We start from the raw sequence: 22,348 nt of genomic DNA on the forward strand, positions 1-22,348 counted from the left end.
GGTAAGAAGAATCCTAGCCTTCACTGTGCAATATGTTCATTGCCCACTTTAGAAGGATAAACCTTTTCATCTGCTACTGATATCAATAGATTTAGGAAGCATTTACCTCCATCTGACTGGAAGGTCACACCTCCAGTCACATCTCAAAGTGCTGCTTTAGATTCTCTTCTCAGTGTCTTATGGGTCTAGCACATACAGAGGTACTTTCTGGCATGGACATTTGGTTTTCTTTTTTTTCAGCTAGACATTGATTTCTATAAAATAAATGATAAAGTTCATTTTCAACTCATATATTCATTTGTCTGTATGATTACCCCTTTTCAATAATTTCAACTGGTTAGTGCCTTAAAACAACAGGACAACATAGATGTCTTTACTGAGTATCAGGCAGGATGGGTCTTACCTTCTTGGTTTTGATGTTCATTTAATATTTTTAATCCTTACGAATCACGGTATGTTCTTATTGACTCTTACAGTGTCTTTATGACGATTTGCTATGTGATTAGTGGTAACTTCAGGAAACAAAAATCCTAAACGTCTTGCAGAAATTACCCCTAAATGCCAGTATTTTTCCCAAAGCTTCTGCTCACTGGTGGCTTTTTTCAGTTCAATTTTCCAATGCAGATCATCTTCGCAACAGCTGCACTAATAGCCAATACTCCATGCCAGGTCTTATTTTCTGATCCATAGAACACATTAAATCACTTTTACTCACTAGTTTGCCAATTAGGTTTTTCCACTGGATGAGTTTTCTTCATCAATTAAAATTATTGGTGATCATCTAAAGTCATTTCCCTAGTTCATTGCCACTATTTCTGTGCCACCATTAAAGCTGGCACATTATGCCTTTGCCAGCTGCCTTTAATCTGTCTATTGGTCTAAACAGACCAATGCTTATATTTAAGTTACAATGCTGGATCTCAGTCATGCGCTGAGTAACAATTTGGGATCCACTCAAAATTTACCTTTTTGTTCCCTTTATTTCTTCTGCTTGCTGGGTCCTTGCTTTTCCCACACCTTGGATCCTGTCTAGCTTTTGTCACATTAACTAGATTGATCTCTTATCCCTTCTTGATTTTCACTGTCATGTTTACTGTGTAATACACAGACAAGTCTAAAACTTCCTTCATATAAATCTTATCTAACAATTTCATGACATGCAAAACAGCATTATAAGCAAATATAAACAACCCAAAAATCATTATTTCCCCTCATTTTTCTTTTTAATGAAGCCAGTCATCAAAAAAAAGATTGAGGCATAATCGTAATGTTAGTTGAGTACAACTGAAATATATGTGACCAACCATTGAGTAGTCTCTATTAATGAATCACAGAATATGAATACATTGAAAATGTTGCTCCAGCCCCATGTTCATGCGTTATAAGTAAGATGTGATGGGGTTTTTTGTTGTTGGTTTCGTTTTGTTTTTTTTCTTGAGGCACTTTCAATGTTCTTCCTATTTCAGCATCCTTTTTTTCTAACTCTTTTTTAGAGAGTGCTGTATTTTCTTGGTGCTTCAGGAATCTGCAGAATATTGTTCAGTGCCTGAACTGAGAGAAAAGATGGGAGAAGGAAAGTATCATTAAGCTATTTAGTACTGAAAAAGCAATCAAGCAAAGTTGTTCATTACACAGTGCTTCTGAAATTCATGATAAAACTATTCAAGAGTAAAAATTAAATGAGAGATAAAAACTAATGTGATCCAAACTGCTTTAAATTAATAAATAGTGACCACATCAACACCATGGGGCAGATGTGCTCTACAGTCTTGGATCTATAAGTATATGATCTGGAAGCATCCCAGATGCATGCTGGAAAGACACCTGGATATACATTGTGTCTCTGTACACCAAGGTTTCCTTTGGAAGGAAACCTGGGCACATAAAGAACTACAATGTGTTCTGGATGACTGGAAAAACAGGTGCACAACAGAGTACATTTGCTCAGCAATACAGACAGCAGTTCTGACTCAAGAACAAACAACTTTATCCAAACCCTCGACAAAAGTTACAGACATCTTTCTCTTCATTGGCTGGGCTTCCAATCATCTTTCCAAAAGAGAAGATAGTTGGTCCTGCCATTGACCAAGACACCTTTTTTTAATATATTACTAGTTTGTAGCCATTAATAGAAATATTGGGGAGTGAGGGTGGAGGTGGTGGTCTTTGGCTTCAGTGCAATTTATAGTTTCTTTATTCCAGAGTTGAAACTGCTAATATAGCTTGCAAAGTGTATATGAGTGAGCTGAAAGTAATCCCTTTGATTTTAACCCACAAATATTACTAGTGTCAACTTTTATTTTCATTAGGAAAGCATTACATTTAGTGTAGACTAGAAGTTGCAACACTAGCACTGGTCAATAATCTGATTCAATTTAAAATATAAATAAAAAGAGTCATTTATGAAAAAATTGCAATAAAAATCTTTAATGAAGTAGTTTAGCTTCTCATGAAAATGCTAGAGTTTCTCTTTCCTCCTTTCTCCTTTTTTTTACATGTTATGCTATTCAATGGCATAGGAAAAATAAACTAGAAATCAAGGCATTTTCCCTCTTTTCTGATGGCTCCTACTACTTTTTTCTTTTCCTTCTCCACTATTCCAAGTTTTGGAAAGGTACAACAGCAAAAGGAAAACATACAAAACAACACCAACAATGAAAAACACTTTTCTACTATAGATTTTGTTAGTGGCAGAACCAAGAATTTAGAATATTAAAAAAATAATCAGTGTATTTTAATTCTCCAGCTAGAATCCCATTTTTTACTCATTTGACTGAAAAAAAATAATTAATTTTTAAAGTGCTGTAGTCCCAAAATTCTATTACAGCCAAGAAATAGAGATGATAAACTTTCTACGTATTTATAGGTCTAATTATAGTGGATCATTGTCTCATTCTCAGATCTGGAAACTGATTTAGGTAGCAGTTTCAATGGAAGTTCCTCCAACATGATAAGCAAGATCTTCTCCAGTAAGACAGTTTTCTTTTTCAGTGTCAAAGCAGGTTGTCTACCTATAACCATATGTTTTCTGATATTATAATCAGAGTTCTATAAATTTGTGATTCAGCAAGACAGAGTTCATCCTGAAACAACTTTTATTTAATAATAAGGTATAGAAAAATACATCTACTAAAGTAATGTAATTATCTAGATCAGTTGAAACATTTTAAAAGTAACCATGTAGTCAGTTTTTATGAACGCTATCATAAATTTAAGGTTAGACTGTAGTGGCTAAGCCACATGTGGTGGGTTGACCCTGGCTGGATGCCAGGCGCCCACCAAAGCCACTTTATCACTCCCCCTCCTCAGCTGGACAGGGGAGAAAAACATGACAAAAGGCTTGTGGGCTGAGATAAGGACAGGGAGAGATCACTCAACCAATTACTATCATGGGCAAAACAGACTCAACTCAGGGAAATTAATTTAATTTATTACTAATCAAAAGTCAGAATAGGGTAATGAGAAATAAAACTAAATCTTAAAACACCTTCTCGTCATCCCTTCCTCCTTCCTGGGCTTGACTTCTCTCCCAAATTCTCTCCCTCCTCCTCCGAGCAGCGCAGGGGGACGGGGAATGGGGGTTGGGGTCAGTCCGTCACACCTTGTCTCTGCCGCTCCTTCCTCCTCAGGGGGAGGAGGACTCCACACTCCTCCCCTGCTCCACCATGGGGTCCCTCCCACGGGAGACAGTCCTCCATGAACTTCTGCGGTGTGAGTCCTTCCTGCAATGATCGGGGACATCTCCAACTAGATCACGTTGCTCAAAGCCCCATCCAGCCTGACCTTGAATGTTTCCATGTTTTTAATATCTTAGATCCTATTTCTCCCTTCAGTTTCCTCATCTTTAGGTCAAATGTAGTGCAAACAATGTGAAAGAAAGGAATAAGGTCTCCATTATTACTCACTTCAATTTTTCAAGACATAAATAGGATTAATCTTTCTTAGGATGATAAAAAATAACCCAAGATTTCCAATAATTGTAAAGAAGTGGTAGAAATGAGAACTGGAACATTGTCACACCGTGACAAAGCCATTGCATATATCTGAGGTATTCTAAGAGTACTAAGAATTTATTAGGTTGTCTTGTCATGTTGCACATTCCCAAAATGTAAGCATCAGCAGCTGTCTGTTTCACTTTCCTGTAAAAATATTAAATTTGACTAGTTCATAATGTAGACCATTCAGTTTCCAAACATTTTTAAAATGAAAACTGGCTTAGCAATGATGTCTTAGAATATATTGTGAAGCTACTCTGGGAATGGAGTCTGGTCCTAATATCACAGATCAATTCAAAACCTGCACATACCTTTTAATGGTTCCCAAACTGAGACAAACTTTGACTTGCGTCAATTGACAAGCTTTATAAACTAAAAAATTCTGCCGTAATAGTAAGTTGTTCAATAAGGGTGTGGTAATTTCTTTCAGCAATCTCATAATAGAATATGTAATGATCACAGGCACAAATACTACCTGTTGCTGCAGTTCAGGATGCTTAGTTATCTTCTTTCTTACAGTACATACACACAGATGAAGTAGACTGCTGGTCTGGATGCCAATAGCTTCAGTGTGAGAAAGGAACTGATTTTATTCAATCTGTTCTTGTAGTAACAGAGAGAGCAAGAAACAAAGATAATAAGCCAAGGTGGTTTCTAGGGTGCTTAGGTCAGTGCAAAATAAACCCCTGTATTTACAGAAAAGAACAGTTATTTATTTCAAAATATTAAATGGCATGTTTTGATAGTAGTCAATTAACACAAATAGACACAAATTGTCTATTTGTTGTGTGTGATTGACCAAGCAGATGATCTCCTCTCTAAAATGCAAGCTTCAGGCCTATTCTGGGAAAGAAAGAAAACAACAGAAAAAATCTTCATAATTTATATTCTTTCTTGACAATGTATTCTGATTTGTAATTAGTTTTCAATCTGATTAGGTCATTTCTTGACTGTAAGGATATCTATGGCTCTATTTCAGCCCAGGCATTCTTGGGTTGCAAGACTAGCTACTTCTGACAGCTGTATTTCCAAAAGATGTGAATGATTCTCATGTTTTGATTAATTTAAGTGTGCTCTCGTAGGGGATTGGCCATGGCTAACAGTCAAGCACCCACACAGCCACTCACTCTTTCTCTGGCCCCCACCCTGCTCAGCAGGACTGGAGAGAAAATATGAAGAGTAAGAGCAGAAGAACTCAAGGGTTAAAATAAAGAAAAGGAACCCATTCTCCAGTTACTTTCATGGGCAAAAATGGATTTGACTTGGAGAATTTAACTTCATTTAAAACATTTAATTACTAATTCAGATATCAGGAAACAAAGACAAACATTTAAACACTTAGGGAAAACACCTTTCCTCCCTTTGCTAGACTTAACTTCACTCCAAACACCCTCATCTCCCCTTCCCAGCCTCTACTCTCCTTGTTATCACCACAGATTGCAATCTGTCCCTTAGGTGAGGCGACAGACAGTGCGGGAGGCTGGGGTCAAGGCACAGCCATTTCTTTCTTCAGCTCCTTGTTCCTTACTCTTTTCTTCCCTTGCTCATTCTTTCTTACTCATTTTCTCTGCTCCAAAATGAGTTGCCCAAGTGCTGCTGTCACTTTGGCTGTGAACCTGCTCCACCACAGAGCACCACCTACTGCTCTGGCCTCTTGTTCCTGTCTCTTGGCATTTTCTACTCTTTCTTAAGTGTGCTTTCACAGAAGCACCATAAACTCTTCCAATTGGTTCAGAGATGCCACCAACTTGGTTGATGGGCTCAGTTACGTCCTGCAGTGAGTCTGTTCTAGAGCCGGCTGGAACCAGCTGTGTCCAGCACAGGGCAGCACATGTCCTCTTCTCTCAGAAGCCACCCTGCAGCCACCCTGTCTACCAAAATCTTGCCACAGACATCAAGTACCGCTTTATGGGAATCTTTTGTTAAATTATATTCTTCACAATGAGATAAAATTGCTTTCGCTGAGGCCATTAAAACTCTATATTTTGGAATGAGCATGATTTATAGGGACACAGATAAGGAGGGCAAAAAAAGGTAGAAAGGGAGTGAATATCAGCTTTTGAGGAGGAAACTAGAGAGCTGGAATTAACATTTCCATTTCTTCTACATAGGAAAATAAGTCTGTTGATTACTTTAGTAATCTTCTAATATTAAATCTTATCATTTTAAATCTAAAGTTTTCTTTTAAAACCAAATGTAACTTTCATCAGTAAGAAGTCAGAAATCCATGAAATAACTATTCTATAGCACTTTTCATCCATCTGTCCTAGAAAATTTAATAAATGTCAGTATGAGAAATACTTTTTCACAAATGAGAATACAGAGGCAAAAAAAAAAAAAAAAGCAATAGTGATTGCTAAGATAAACCCAGATGTCCAACTGCCATCCTAAAAAACAAATCTTATACATGTCACCAAACCAGTTTAGTTACATAATATCTCTTAACAGTGAATAAAAGAAAAGAACACTTTTCTGAAGAAGATATTCTGAACAATTTTAACGCTTGCCTTACAATGAGGTGAATCATGCCCTAGACTCCACTGACTATATCAACCAGATTTTATTGACTATGAAGTAAGACCTGCATGAAAAGCTCCAATAGACACATCTAAACTCTATACTTTGTGAGACAAATCCCACATAAAGACTTTGAAATCATTATGCAATACATTAAACACCTTTTAGCTTCATTCCTCTTCAGTAAAAAAATAAAAGAAAGTCGTTGCAAGAAATGTCTTGTTTTCTTGAAAGTTTTATTTTGCTGTATGTCCTGGGGGTTTTTGTTGGATTTTTGGTTGGGGGTTTGAGGTTTTTTTTTTCATTTTTACCAGGAAATTAATAGCCTAAGAAAACCTAGAGCAAGGGAAAGAAGATAGTTTAGCAAGGCAATTTTTGATCTTTCAGTAATAAGTTGATATATTTTTCACTGGAACCACTTATAAAAATTATTTTAGCTTGCCATATATTTGCTAGATAGTTACAACAACAAATTAATTTGATTATTACTGCTGCTTACTCCTCTTTCTATATGCTTCGTTCCCCTTGTAGATTTCAATATATGCAAAAATCAGCCTATAATTTCTCTATGCACCATGAAACTAATATCCTGTGATGGAATGCTAATTTAATTGAACTTACTTCGAAGTGGATGTCGAGTTGTCATTCCAACCAAAGTTTCAATAAATCTTGTCTAAATCCTGTATAGTTCCTTGAAGTATAGTCTTTGCAAGCTCAGAAACCTCTTCATTAATTTCATTTGATGGGTTTAGACATCACAAGAGAACTCTTTGTATCAAATGCTTGTTCAAAAATAAGTCGTCACACTACGGGGGGGGAAAACTCTCAACTATAATGTTCTTTAGTTCAGTGTTTCCAAGAATATGAGCGTTATAAAGGGTCAATGTACATTTGGTACTGAGGTAGGTGGCTAAAGAAAAAGGTTGTATTTCAGAACTAATTACTGTACCTGTTACTTGTAACTAGGCCTCTACAAACCACTTATTAAAAAAAAAGAACACAAATTGGACTCTCATATTGTATGCTGATAGAAGCATGATTTTTTTTACTGAAATTCCCATTTCTAACAGTGAGACACAAAAACTCTCTAGAAAGATTTTGCATAACCCTGCCCCACAGTGGTTGAGATCCCCTGTCCTGGTATCATTTTCTAGGACTGATTGGCTGGCTTTATCATCAAAGTATAACTGACTGACAGCACCAACTATTCATGAGTCTTGGAAAGGTCAACAAGATGCATCTGAAATATATATTTGCAATTGAACTTCTGCTTGAAAGGTGAATTAAAATAATGGAACTGTGAATAAAAGGGTGTAACAATATAAATGAGAAAGAAACTCTGAAAGACTACTGAGAATTTTCTCTAGTAGGACAGGACAATGACTTGTATATAAGGTATCTGTACATGGATTCATTTCCAAATTTTTCAGACTAAATGAAGTCTCTGAAACATGGCGTTTATCTTTCCAACTTTTCTGCCATAGCAACCATGAAATGTCTCTCCTATACCACACCTATAATTACAAGATTTTTCATGTTCAGTGTTATTGCCTAAAATAGAGAAAACTCTAAGAATGAGACTTCATTCCCAAACAATAAGAAAGAAATTCTCAGAATATATAGACTTCATAACTGAAAGGCTACCATGCTGAAGTTGAAAGTTTCCACCTTAAAGAGCAATACTTTGCACAGCATCCAGAGGAGAGGATGATCTGAGACAGATGCTGGTAGCTTGGTAGCTTACAGACACTTCCAGGATAAATAGCCATCTCTGTACTTACAGTGATCCTCTATCAACTAGATCAGCATGAAATTAAATTAATAAGTTTGTGGGGTTGTTTGGGTTTGTCCTCAAAGAAATACAGTAGAGATGACCTGGAAACAGACTCCTGAGAAAAGACTGAGCAGTAGAAAGGAGGAAATAAAAAACAAGCCAGAAAAGTGCATTAGTATCACTATCACATAAAGGTAAGTCTACCATTTTCTAGGCTTCAGAATTACAGTTATGCAAAAGTGCAACTTCCACACTGAATGGAACAGAATCTTGAGTGTCAAGGCAAGGTGAACAGGACTTCCAATACCTCCTATGAAAACTGAATAGCAAGCTGTTTATCCTCAGTTCATCTGCAATATGAGTCAGCTCTGACAGGACTTGAATCTGTGATCAAAGGGGGCACATAAACCAAAGTTATTAACGGTATAACTGAAACAAGTACAAGCAAATTTAACTCCGAAGGAGTTTACTGAAAAAAATACAGAATATAAAGTAATGCTTTCCAGATTTAAATATTCCAAAACCCCACAAAGACTTTACTACATGTGTAAAAGATTTATTCTGTGAACACTAGAATGTTGAAGGTTTGACTAGTCATATTTTCATTGATTCTATCTATCCACAGATGTTTGAGGGAGATTGAAAAACAAATTAATATTTGAGTTTTACAAACATTGCATATTATATTATATTATAGTTGTTATAGTTATTTTATTATTTGACACCATATGTGTTTGGATGTGTGTATCTTTTACATGATATGTGGACTGACATATATGAAGCATATGCTCCTTCCTGTTGCAAACTATTCTTGAAATCCCAAATATTTATATTCTTTCAAGGCTTCAACCACCAAAGACCAACAAAGCTACATTTAATTTTTGCTAGGTTCTTATTAAATGTCTGTAATTAAATGCAACTCTACTCAAGTCAAACATGCTTCAGGAGAGCACAGATTTGGATGACTTTAATGGAATCTGAATTTCATATATTAATATACTTCTCATCAGCACACTAAATATTGACACTACCTTACACTGACATAAAGAGCTAAAGTTTTCTAGGATACATATACAGCTGACAGTTACATGTGACTGCAAAACAGAAGCGTTCAGCTGTGTCTAAACTGCAGTGAAAATACATCCACTATCCCATGGATCCAGTGCCTTCACTTTTCACATGATTACTCTCTTCTTGTCAGACTCTTTGGCCTTCTTTCCAGTAATTCCAGCTCATTGTTAATTTTTTGTGTATTTATAAAAGTAAAATGAAAAATAATCATTTAATCAAAGTAATTATTTATGAATTTTACCTAAAGTAAATGTACTGTGAGTGCTGCAATATACTGCTGCGTCATTATATAATGCAAGTAATTTTTGTTTTAATTAAATACATTTCTGAAACTTCTTGGTTTGTATCCTTGAAAGTGTTTAGCAAGTCCACAATTACTTCTCTCTTCTGATGATTTTTATTCAGCATATTGAATTACTAGGCATTTTTCTTGACTTCTACTCTTTTCTAGACTGTCTCCAACTGATGCATAACTTTCTAGGCATACGGTAACTAAAATGAGACAAAATAGCAACTTGAAAACTTTCCAGTCCTGAGCTTATTAGACAATTACTTCATATATCTTACAGATTATGCTATTCATAGATCATGATATGATATTAGACGGGGTTTTTTGCAACAGCACTATTTTTTCCATGTGTGTTCATTTTGTGATCTGCAATAACCCCATTATATTTTGTTCCAATACATTGCATTTCTTTCTATCAAATATCATTCTCTGTTTTTCAGACCAAATCACCAAAATTTTCCCAAAATTAGATCTTCAGTGTTATGACATATATATATATATGATCTATTGTACCATGAAGTCATTAATGAAATTATTAAATTGTACCAGACCCAGAAGATACCATGCAGAATTCATCATAAGAACAGCTATATTAACCTTCAGTTAACTCACAGAATGGTTGAGGTTGGACGGAACCTCTGGAGATCATCTGGTCCAATCCCTTGCTCAAGCAGAGACACCTAGGGCAGGCTGCCCAGGACTCTGACCAGACAGATTTTTAGTATCTCCAAGGAGGGAGACTCCCAACCTCTCTGGGCAACCTGTGCCACTGCTCAGTCACCCTCACAGTTAAAAAGTGTTTGCTGAAGTTCAGAGGGAACCTCCTGTGTTTCGGTTTGTGCCCAGTTTGCCTCTGGTCCTGTCACCGGGCACCACTGAAAAGAGCCTCGCTCTGTCTTCTTTGCACTCTCCCTTCAGGTATTTATGTATATTAATAAGATTTCCCCTGAGGCTTCTTTTCTCTAGGCTAAACAGTCCTGGCTCTTTCAGTCTTTCCTCACACGAGATATAATCTATTCCTTTAATCATTTTTGTGGCCCTTTGTTGGATTCTCTCCAGTATGCTCATGTCCCTCTTACACTGGGGAGCCCAGAACTGGATGCAGCACTCCAGGTGTGGCTTCACCAGTGCTCAGCAGAGGGGAAGGATCACCTCCCTCAACCTGCTGGAAATACTTTGTGTAATGCTGCCCAGGACACCATTAGCCTTCTTTGCTCCAAGGGCACATTGGTGGCTCATGTTCAGCTTGGTGTCCACCAGGACCCCAGGTCCTTTTCTACCAGGCTGCTTTCCAGCTGAGTGGCCCCCAGCATACATTGGTGCCTGGGGTTGTTCGTCCTTATATGCAGGACTTGTTGAACTTCATGAGATTCCCATCAGCCCATTTTTCCAGCCTGTCAAGATCCCTCTGGATGGCAGCATGACCCTCTGGCATATCAATCACTCCTCCCAGTTTTGCGTCATTGGCAAACTCATTGAGGGTACACTCTGCCCCATCATCCAGATCATTAATGAACTCTCAATAGATATGGTGTTACTCTTTTTCTTCCAGTATACTCAGAAGCAAAGGAGGAAAGTTTTGTCTTCTAAGCAATGTCTTCCATCTAAAGTCTAGATAAAATATTTTACATGTGTGAATGTCTTTGCTGAATGTTTTCAGGCAAAGACAAGTAACCTGGGGAGAAATTATGTTTACTGGGACTGAGAAAAATTTAAAAGGCCCAACAAACCCCAAATTTTTACCATCCTGGAAGTAATTAATCAGATATTTCTAAATATCTGATAAATATGTATATTTAATAACTCATTCCAATATAAGGAAATTATGGGGAGGGTAAAAAAAAAGGTCGTTTTCCTTGTTTGATACTAACTTATTATATAGACACATTGTGTTCTGCTGAATTCACAGGTCAACTTTGAATTTTATTGGAAATCCTGCATAATTTTCCATCTTTAAAGCTACTAGTGTGTGTAGAATGCTTCTGGGTTTGTGAACAGATGTAGAAGGAAAATAAAACAATTTCTGAGCATGTTGCTGGATTAACAAAATTAACAGAGATATATAATCTCAGACTAAGTTTAAACGGTAAGCTGGCCATGAAGTGTACTCCATAAAATTAAGCAAAAGTAAGTACAAACTGCAATGGTTTGCACCCTAAAATAGACACAAAACATTGCACAGCAGGAAAGCAATAGTAATAGTGATCAATTATTTCAGAGAGTAACAGTTTTGCATGACTTGTAAAATATATAAATGGTAGATCAACTAGGAAACAGCATTTGGATAATGTGTGCTTTTGTAGGGAAACAGAGTTGCAGCATATACACATGTGGTTCATTTACCAAAGGATATCTGAATAACCTTGCAAATGACAACACACAGTCCACTGAAAAATTATAGCAGCTCTCCAGCTGTTTAATTTAGGATATGATAAATGGCATGCTGCTCGGATTTCTTTACAACTAGAAAGGATGAGATTCAAAATCAAGCTGAATATCTGCCTGTTCTTTCTGTAATTTCACAGTAGGGTTATCAGAGACTATTCAGTCTGGACTAATTGAAGAAAAGTTCAGTGCTGTTGGAAATAGGTATCTGTGAAGTAATGTTTCATTTCAACTTGGAAGACAAATTGTTCTTTGTCTTATACTTGAAATAATCACAGTATCATCTCTACAGAAAAGAGGTAATATGTGAAAATACTCAGTTAAGTGTGATATGTGGTAAGTTATCCCTATGAAGCTTAATGCATTCTTAAAACAGGAATTACATGAGACATTTGAGAACTGTAATGCCATTCCTTACCAGCTGTGGTGCAACAGCAGGACTGATAAAGAAATGGAGAACATAGCAAAATAAAGTCATGGGTCACAGTAAACAAAAACATTTTTACATTCTTGGAAATGGCAAACAGTTCTGCAGGCTTTTGTTTCATAATTTTATATCAATATCCAGTAATCATGATTCTATTTTATAAAAGCCTAGAACATACAGTCTACCCATATCTCTAATGAGTTAATACCAAGAAGGGCATAGACAATCTGAAAGCAAGATATCTTTGAAGAAATTATATATGGAGGAGAAGTTTGGATTTGCTAAAGGGAGATGCACATCCTAGATATCTATTTCTAAACTATAATGATATGAGGCTTTTCATACTTAGAAGTAAAACAGTTTTGACGGGTTTGAAGAATTCTCTTTCCATCATTATTAAAACCTTTGTTTAGAAGTGCCAATGCCTGTTTTCACACAACGATTGGACTTTAACCCATCAAGAGCCAGCACTTTGAATAAAGTTTATAATCACCAACTAAAACAGAGTTTATGTTTAATATCTTTTCATTATCAGCTGATAGCTTCCAGATACTTTCATTCTCCATAGAGTTCGATGAAGCTATTTATGGGTATTGAGATGGAAAATTGGGTGATATTTTCTGCTATTTTCAGATCTATTTCAAAATGTCTGAAATTGTTACCAAACTAATAGAAAGGCATTTTCACAGGGATATGTCTCTGCTTGAAATTGCCGCTTCCTAGCACTAAACAGATACACAGAGTAGCAGAAAATAATAGTGACCTATTATTTATCTCCTTTCTTTATATTTTTGTGATCTTTGTATAAGGGAGTACAATATGATTAAACTAAGTCTTTGATCCTGGATCCTGGCTGCAACAGAGCCCAAGAACTGAAGAAAGAGTTTTTAACAGAACTAACAAATTATGACATAAAGTGCAAGATTTCAGGAAAATTCTTATCTGGTCAATTATGGCAGGTCATACTCTACTGTTGGAAGAAGTGTTAACACAAAAGACCTATTTCACACTCTCAGAAATCAGATGGCTTCATTGTTTAAACTTGGCCAAGAAATAATAAAAACTGACTGCCAAGTGCAGCAGCAACCACAGGTGCATATCTGGGTCTTACTCAAATCTCATTTATACCTGTGTAAATTAAAAATAACTTGATTGAGATCAATATATTTAGAGCAATTTAAAACCAATGTAAGGTTATAATTAGGCCAGTCATTAAAAAAAATAAAAATGTATCTAGTAAGAGTATATCTGGCATAGATTTTTTTCTACTCTTCCTGACTAATTTCCTAAATCATAAAGATATATTTGTGTAACATTTATTAAATGCCAAATCATGGTATAGTATAGATGAAACTCTTTTGTTTGAACCTCTCCAATCCTAAATCAGCTAGAAGACAATATATGCTTGGTTGCTCCTTTAAAACAGATTTTGATATTCCACAGCTCTAAATTATATAAATGGCAATTTCAACTCTAGATGAGACCTGCAATGAAAAGACATGTCAGAGGTCAGATATAGACAAATACCTGAGCCAGCAATAAATACAATATTTCATTTCACCTGAAAAGGTATGTTTATATTACACCTATGCTTTGACCCCTCACTTGAATACTGTTCATTCAGTCAAAAAAGCTTCCCTTAATGAGTAGCATGTTTTGGCAAGTCGGCATCACTTCATATACCAATATGGCCATTATAGTCATACCAGTTTCTGAAACGTGGAAGAAATGATGCACTGGTCTATATTTCAAAATATCCTCACTAGTTGGTAAACAGTTATTTTGTACAATTATAAATACTTATATTGACTAAGCTCTCTGGTAATTGAAGATTTCACTCCTAATAAAAACTGTCTGCACACTTTCAGAGAGAGCATCAACCATCCTTGTAGCCTTGTAGCCAATTTTGGGGCTCTTTCAGGTGATGTGTCCTGCCTTAGTCTTTCAATATGTGCACACAAACAATATTAAAATGCAAAACAATTTATCTCACCTCTTATCTTTCACTCCTTTGCTTACCCTAAATCAGTTAAACAATCAATTAGCCCATTATTAAAGTATAACTACAGTAACAGTTGCAGTACAGTTGAATCTGAATTGTAATAAGATACTTTACAAAGGCTACATCTCACACTTCGGGCTGGGGATTACAAGGGTAGGCATTCTTCCTGTGCATACCACTTCATAAATGATTCAGGGCATTGTTTAGCATTTTAGAAATACAGAGTCATATCTTTTAAAAGCATACAGTTAGTAGCCAGTTCCAGGAAGACAAATTCTATTTTTCTAATATGAATTGAAAAGTAGCCATGCGGTTTTCATTCAAGCTTCACCAATTGATTGTTATCTTTTCTGGAGTTAAACTGCTTGCTATAATTAATGCTGCCCCCAGGTAGTTGTAAATTTTACAAATAGCATTTACTCAACGTGTCATCATAGGTCTCACTGGCCATGATAGCAGCATGGGGTCACATTAATACAGATTAAATGATCTTGAAAAAAATCTTCAGTATTAAATTTATCTCTCCAGCCATTTTCTCTTATAAGTAAGTCTGTTGTAGAAGTAGGGAAAAAGAAAAGCCCCACCAAATATAAATAATGTTTGTCATCTTTCAATTGTCTTGAATTGCCAAAGTGCTATTCATACCTATTCTTGTCTTTATTTTATATGGATCAGGCTTCATCTTTCAAGTGTTGTAAATCCATAAGGTTTTTCAATGCAGTATTTAAAGTTCCTGCTAGAGTACACTGTATTTAAATGGCTGCTCACACAGCCAAAACACTTGTTCAACTGTCTTCTTGGTTTCATCAGTATGCACTTCACTATTCTTTCCAGTCCATCACATCTCATCTCTGCCACAGCAATATAAAACTAATAATACTAACGTTTAATTTGCTCTTTTTACTGTACTTGAAAGCACAAGCATGGGTTAAAGCATCTTGTTTTCATCCCACTTACCAGATGAAAACTGAAAAGCTAGTGGATATGTTTACAGAGTTTTTGCAGCCTCCTGGAATAGTTGTAGAGGTCTGCTCAGGCCAAAAAGAACAACACAGTACATACCCAGTATATCTGATATCTATCTAGACACATCTGATGTCTGTGAGGAGCTGTCGTTTTTGAAAACTATAATTTAAACCATGCCTAAATTTTACTCCAGAGATAGCTAGTTGACTCTCTCAGAACAGAGGAAGCCCAGGAGTTAACCAGCATGAGTGTAATTTGCACAGTCAATGGACCAATGCCCTAGAGCAAAACTGGAAAAGAAGCTGACCACATGGACACACTCATTTCTTCATGCTTTGTCTTCAAGCCACAGCCACTACCTTGGAATTTAAGACAAAATTTAAGATACCTGCTAAAAATTATGAGGTAATTGATACACAAAGCCAGTGACTGAATTAAAATGAGAAATCTGGTGGGTCTTAAGGAGCTTTAGTTACTTTGGCTAATTGGTGAGAAAATGAGTAGCTCTTCTGAAGGCTAAACGGCTGAAGAATCAGCGCTCCCAGGAACCAAGGACAATCTCACGCCTCTTCAAAATACAAGATGTAGATAACATCTATTGTTTTCTCTAACAGAAATATACAGAACAATGAACTTTTTTCAAGATATGTGTGCATATAACATAATATTCATAAATATTTCTACCGCTGGGGAGTGAAAGAGAACGTATGTTGTTGAAAGATTCAGACACATCTGTGACAAAATCATCTACCTAGCATAGACTATAGAACAAGTTAAGACTACATATCTCCTTTCCAGTCCTCAATACAGTGTCTACATAACCTCATTTCCCACCCTTACAGTTTTATCTCTGTTATGTTCTCAAGTGCGTTGCAATAACATCTTCATAATCTAACTTAGTACTGCTAAACATCACTTCTATAAAAATTAGCAGCTGCACTGCTTATTAAATAGTTATTTTTTATGTAAGTGGGATTTTGCACAGTTGATAATCACAGTCCACTGGCAAAAAATAGGACATTAAAACCACAGCAGTCATGTAGGCATCATTTCAGTAATGACTCATGTCATTGCTCTGGTGTTCTGACCTCACTGTGCCTCCCTAGATCAAGTCTGGCATTATGACACTGATATCTTTAACACTAACAGCCCTCTTGAGACCAATTGAGGCAGCTTGAGATGATCTCAGAATATTCAACATCCAGGTCTTGAATAGCTTCTGATTCATGAGGAGGATACTTCTGACAGTCAAGCACTCTCCTCCAAAGTGAGCTCTAAGTCTCAGAGGTGGTTAGAAAGTGAAAAAGGTAGGCAGAAGTCAGAAAAGCTTGAGCCTTCTTTATATGACACTTGGCCTGGTTAATATTAGTGAATATGTTATGGGCCAATAAAGCAGTCACTTACAAATTCACAATGCTCTGATTTTGTATTCTTCCCATGAGGCTAGGATAGCTTTGTTAGTTCAACTTTACAACAACAACAACAACAACAACAACAACAAAAGAAAAAGACGGGTGCCATTTAGAACACACATAGGTTATTCATTGCATTGTGAAGAGAGAGAAAATATGAGTTTTTCAACCTTCTTTTTATGTAGCTCAAGACCTTGACCAAAATGAAAGCTGCAGTGTACTTGCCCTTGTACTAATAATGAAGACATTATAATTGAAATATAGAAGTTAAAACAGGATAAAATCAAGAGGGTTTTTTTTTGCAGGCAGATAAAAAGGTACAAAGTAAATAGCAGAAGGTTGAAAAAGATTTTGTCTCAAGATACTCAATAGTTTTACAAATTTTATGTTAAATGAAACAAAAATGGGGCACAGGGGAGAATTCATCAGTACTCTGCTGTAGAATATTCTTAGCTCATGGTCTTTAAAAGTGACAAGAGGTTAGTACAGGCCTTTCCACTGGTTAGCTCTCTAGAACTTTAAATTATCTTATCACAATAATAAACTAAAGCTCAGATTTAAGTGCTCCTATGGGAATGGATGCCTGAAAGGATTATTATGCGTTTTGAAGACAGTGACCTCTTGGTCATCCATTTTAATCTAATTTGGCTAAGTAATAGCAATAAACTGTTATAATCCAATGAATATTTAATGGCAGATATAAAATTACATGTGTATTGTTATTTTTGATTAATGATCTAAGTCTGATTCTCCTTGATTCTTGAAAAAAAAGTTATATATCCATATTACCATTTATATGCAAATACATTTTAGAAGATAGGTCTATTACATTCTAAATTAGACATAATAAAGGACTGCTTTAGAAGACATATGAAGGCAAAGAGAGGGTGATACGCTAAAGTGAAATGTGCGTCTTATTTCCTCTGTACACCAATGTATTATGAACAAGTGCTATGGGTGCTCTGCAACTGAGTAGTAAAGTTGTAATCATGAACTCTTGCCTCTCCTCAAATTCTTTGAAATAGTTAACAGATACATCCTAGAAAGAAATCTTGTGACAGAAGGAGAACAAAAAAAATGACAGCTCCTTATTCGCACTTTACGCCTTCTCAGGCAACTGAAAACAAACCTTAAATTAAACCTAGTTAAAATGCTTATCATATAGGCCATAATTAAATGAACGTCCAGTCTTGAAGAGGTTGTCTCTTGAGTATCAAGGGTTCCAGCTAGAATATCACGGTCATTTTTAAACCATGTTGTTGCTTAGATGAGAGTGACTAAGCAAATATTTAATCCACCTCTTTATGATTTTGGTTTTGACAGTTAGCAGACCCACAAAAGACTGCAGTAATTATTGACCCGACTCTTCTCACTATGAAATTTCAGTAGCATTGACTGAGGTCATGAATAGAATCACGTGTCTATAAGGCTTAAAAAGGTACTTCTGGGACCTGGCTGATGCTCCAAAAGATGTTTGCATAACAAAACAAAGCCAGTGAATATGATTCTCACAAATCTGAATAGATCAAAGTTTCCCAGATGCTTCAAATCAGCCAAATCCCAAAGTCACTCCATGGCACTTCTTTAGTATTTTATTTGCATAAGCAGAAGAGGCTTGGGTATTTGCTCATACTGGTCACAAACAGAAAGAAAACATTATTGCCTCTTTTTTCCATATAGCACCTTTTTCAGAAGTTAGCGTGATACACAAAGAGTTGAGCAAATTAGCAAAACTAAGAGCTTTGCAGCAATTTTTGAGAGAGCAGAATCATAGGACTTCAAGTGCTACAGCATACTGAGAGTGAAATGCTGAACAGCAATGAATGAAATGGTGTCTTGCACTGGGGTTTACCACACATCTAGTGCTGCTGTACTCAGCCATATTACATTTTGTGCTTAAATCTGTAACACACAGAGAATGCTCATAATCGAGCAGCAGTTTCACCTTGGCTACTGTCATTGTGTGCAGTTTTAAACTGGACATAAATATCTATGAGAGTCAGACACTTTTCCTTCTGAATTATTAAGTTTATATAAAGAAGTTATTCTCCAAAATATGGTAGTAGTTGCTGATTTTGGAGATCAGAAATTAAATATATGTATATTACTACTACATGTACAATCACCTACTACAGAAAAAATGAAACTGAATATTTTATTAAGCTTATAAAATGAAAAGTTTTATTTTGAAAAAAAGGTAATTTTATGACAAGAAAAAAGTAAATTTTTATTGAAACCTGTTATTCTCTATTACGATGAAGTATTTTCATATAGTAATATATTCTATTTTCTTCAAATGGGGGAAGCTTTAGCTATGCATTTGGTACACAAACCTGGGAATCCAGTTTGGCTATTTCTTTTTAGGTAGAATACCTTTAAATACTTCCACTGAAGGGCTTTTCTGATAAGAATTTCAAGCTGAGAGGTCTTAGAAAGTGATTTTGTTGTTCTTAATCAAATGTAAAAGTCACCTATATTGAAAGTAATTGTTTTGACTTTTTATGTATAAAGCAGAAAGACATTTTCTGCAAGGGCTTTTATTTAAAATATATAGATAGTTCCTAGAAGTAGAATAATCATGTCATGCCATTTAAAAATCTAAACACTTGAATTATTCCCATTTGCTTTTCACTGATTTTCCACTTTTTTTTACAACTAAACAAAACAAAACAAAACAAACCAGCACGGCTTTAATATATTTCCTTTAAAAATATCAAATGATTACTTTTTTTTAATTTATTTTACAGACAATAATGAAAGCAAAGTTGACAGATATTGCCACTATAACGTGCTTTCTATAGTCATCTCAAGTGAATGCTGGGGTTGATTATTTACATTATTGTAGTTCCAACATAAGAAGCTCAGCTTATGGTAGGATATTGTAAGTGACATTCACATGGCTCAGAACTCAGAGGTCTGATACATAAAGCAGGAAACAGAGATATAAATCCCTCTTTGAGGAGCACGCAAGACACAGGAAGGTTTTAAAATTTATTTCATTTCCCTAGGCAATTTGGGTCCACCAAATTTATCCATGAATTTACAAGATAATACAGCTTTTGCATACCATTTTACCTTTAGTTATAATGAAAAACTCAGACAAGTCTCAGTATTTCTTCTTTTTTGCCAGTCAGAAGACAGTTTATCACTCACAGCCTGTGTACAACTTACTTTCACACAGCTGTTTAAGCACTGACTTACAGTGACTTTGCTAAGCTTTCTCATACATCCTGGATCTCCTCGTTTCACATGAAAACATGATTTATAGTAAAAAGCTTTTAAAATTCAAGACTGTTTGAATCCTAAATATCTTTAAAAATAAACCTTTGTAAAATTCTTAATTACATTTAGCCCTGAAAATGGTGCATTATGTTGTTCAGAAATCACTAAAACCTAAGTCCGCCAGCAGACTGCTTCACTTAGAACAAGCTATGGTTGTCAGTACTCAACAAGAGCCTCTGAAGAACAGAAAATATGGTCCAGCTGATATATGTTAAACCAGTTATGATCTCTCAAAACACACTTTTTAGGCATACAAAATTAACTAGTAATCTACAACAATAAAATTAAAAAAAAAAATTCTTTTACAAAACACGTATTTCATCTGTGATATAAAACTAGCTAGGAATGTGAAATCAACTTCTCAAGTGCCTGACACTGTAACATGCATCTGAGGACCTTCCTTTAAAAAAAAAAAAATTAGTAAAAAAACCCAACTGCTGTTACATAGTAGCTCCATTAGTTCTGACCTTGACTGGGAGTTTTTTGTGAAAAAGGACAAATTATTGAAAGATCTTCAGAACTCCTTTTCCTGCTGGATGATGTTTTCTAGAGCTGACATCATTCTCTGCTAGACTGTCTCCAGTTGAGCTCTATCTTTCTTGAAAACCTCTTTTTCTACCGAGACCTTACTTAGGCCAGGCATTGCAGAATATTTACTTCATCTCTTAGAGTCAGAAAAAAATTACTTTTTACTGTCTTCTTCCTTTCTGCAAATTGGAGAGAAACAGGCATTTCAGGGTAAGCTTCATCTGAATCATTTTGGATTTCTTATCTTTGGATAATATTTTCTTTTAAAAATATTTTCTACACTGCTCAACTCAGACATTGATGGTACATTGAGACTATATAAAGTTAGGTGAGAGAAATTCCATCTGATGTTCCAGCTGAGGTTCTACTAGTGTTCTACAGAACTAATGGATTACATCGCAAGACATACATACTATTCTTATGTTTACTTAGCTCACTACAAGGTCTTGAGTAGCAGGACATTACTGAATTTAATGAAATATGAGATACATCAGAAAAACTTACTTTTTTCAGAAACTTCTAGATTTTATTTGGGCTTTGTTTGTATAAGTGATGATTTCTGCCTAAGATAATACCTTGACTTGCTCCTAATGAATGTATTCTATTTTTTCAGGCAATAAGACATATAAAGGTTATCTGAAAAACAGTGAAAAATATGCAACCATTTACCTGAAAACTGAGTTAAAATAAAGATTAAAAATTAATATTTGAAGTGGAACCTAAGTGGATTTTTATGTGCCTGTGACCAAAAATCATGAAAAATAATGAAAGGACTGTAGAAGGTATTTTCTAGATGTTTCATAAAGGTTAGGTGGTCACTGTTTTTTTAAAAATATTTAAATACTGCTCTAGAAATTGAATCTGCTAGTCCAGAATCTATCTGATCTGTACATTTAGGGTGGAACTCTATACATTTATAGTGGAAGATGTTTGCCAACACAATTTGAAATTCAGGAATGAATCCCAGAAATTGACAGTAAGCAGCTTATGGTCAGTTTTAGCTACCAATTTTCCTCTAGAATTAAAGTGAAGCTTTTCATACCTAACACTAAGAACTGATTTATCTTCTTTATTTGAACACAATAGAACAAAGTTGTTAAAATACTCCATGACATTTAGAACCAGCTGTGATGAAACATTGGTTTTTAACATTCATGTATTACCACGAATAAGTTAAGGTATGACTGCAGTGCAGTCAGAGCAGAAAGTCAGGTGTATTGTAAAAAAATCCCAGGCAGCAAACGTATCACCATGGAGCCTGCAAAGATACATTTTCTGTATTACAACAGACAAATATCCACAGTTTTCTGTTTATCACAACAGTTCTAAAGGTCTAAGGTTCACTAAGCTTTTTGAACATTTATGTAATGCTATGCAATACTATAAAAACTTTTAAAAGAAATGAATAAAAAACCATTTCAGTTCTTTAAATTCTTTGTTAGAATGTGTATCTCAGCTTTATTGGACAATTTTGCACAGTAGCACTCTGGGGTTATGATATAGGCATAGAATTCCATCGTTTATTTTTATCATGAAATAGCCTTTCTTCTCTGCTATGGTAGGCATGCTGAGGATCAAAACAGTTTTACTGTCATCTTCTCTTACACCTTAATTTCTTCCCAGGTATATTTCCAATAACAAAAGGTTAATTTTTTTTTTTTTTTTTAGCTTTAGCCCAGAAGCTATGGCTTTCTCCAGAA

The sequence above is a fragment of the Buteo buteo genome, chromosome 14 (genome assembly GCF_964188355.1).
Source record: "Buteo buteo chromosome 14, bButBut1.hap1.1, whole genome shotgun sequence".
In the NCBI taxonomy this organism is placed as follows: Eukaryota; Metazoa; Chordata; class Aves; order Accipitriformes; family Accipitridae; genus Buteo; species Buteo buteo.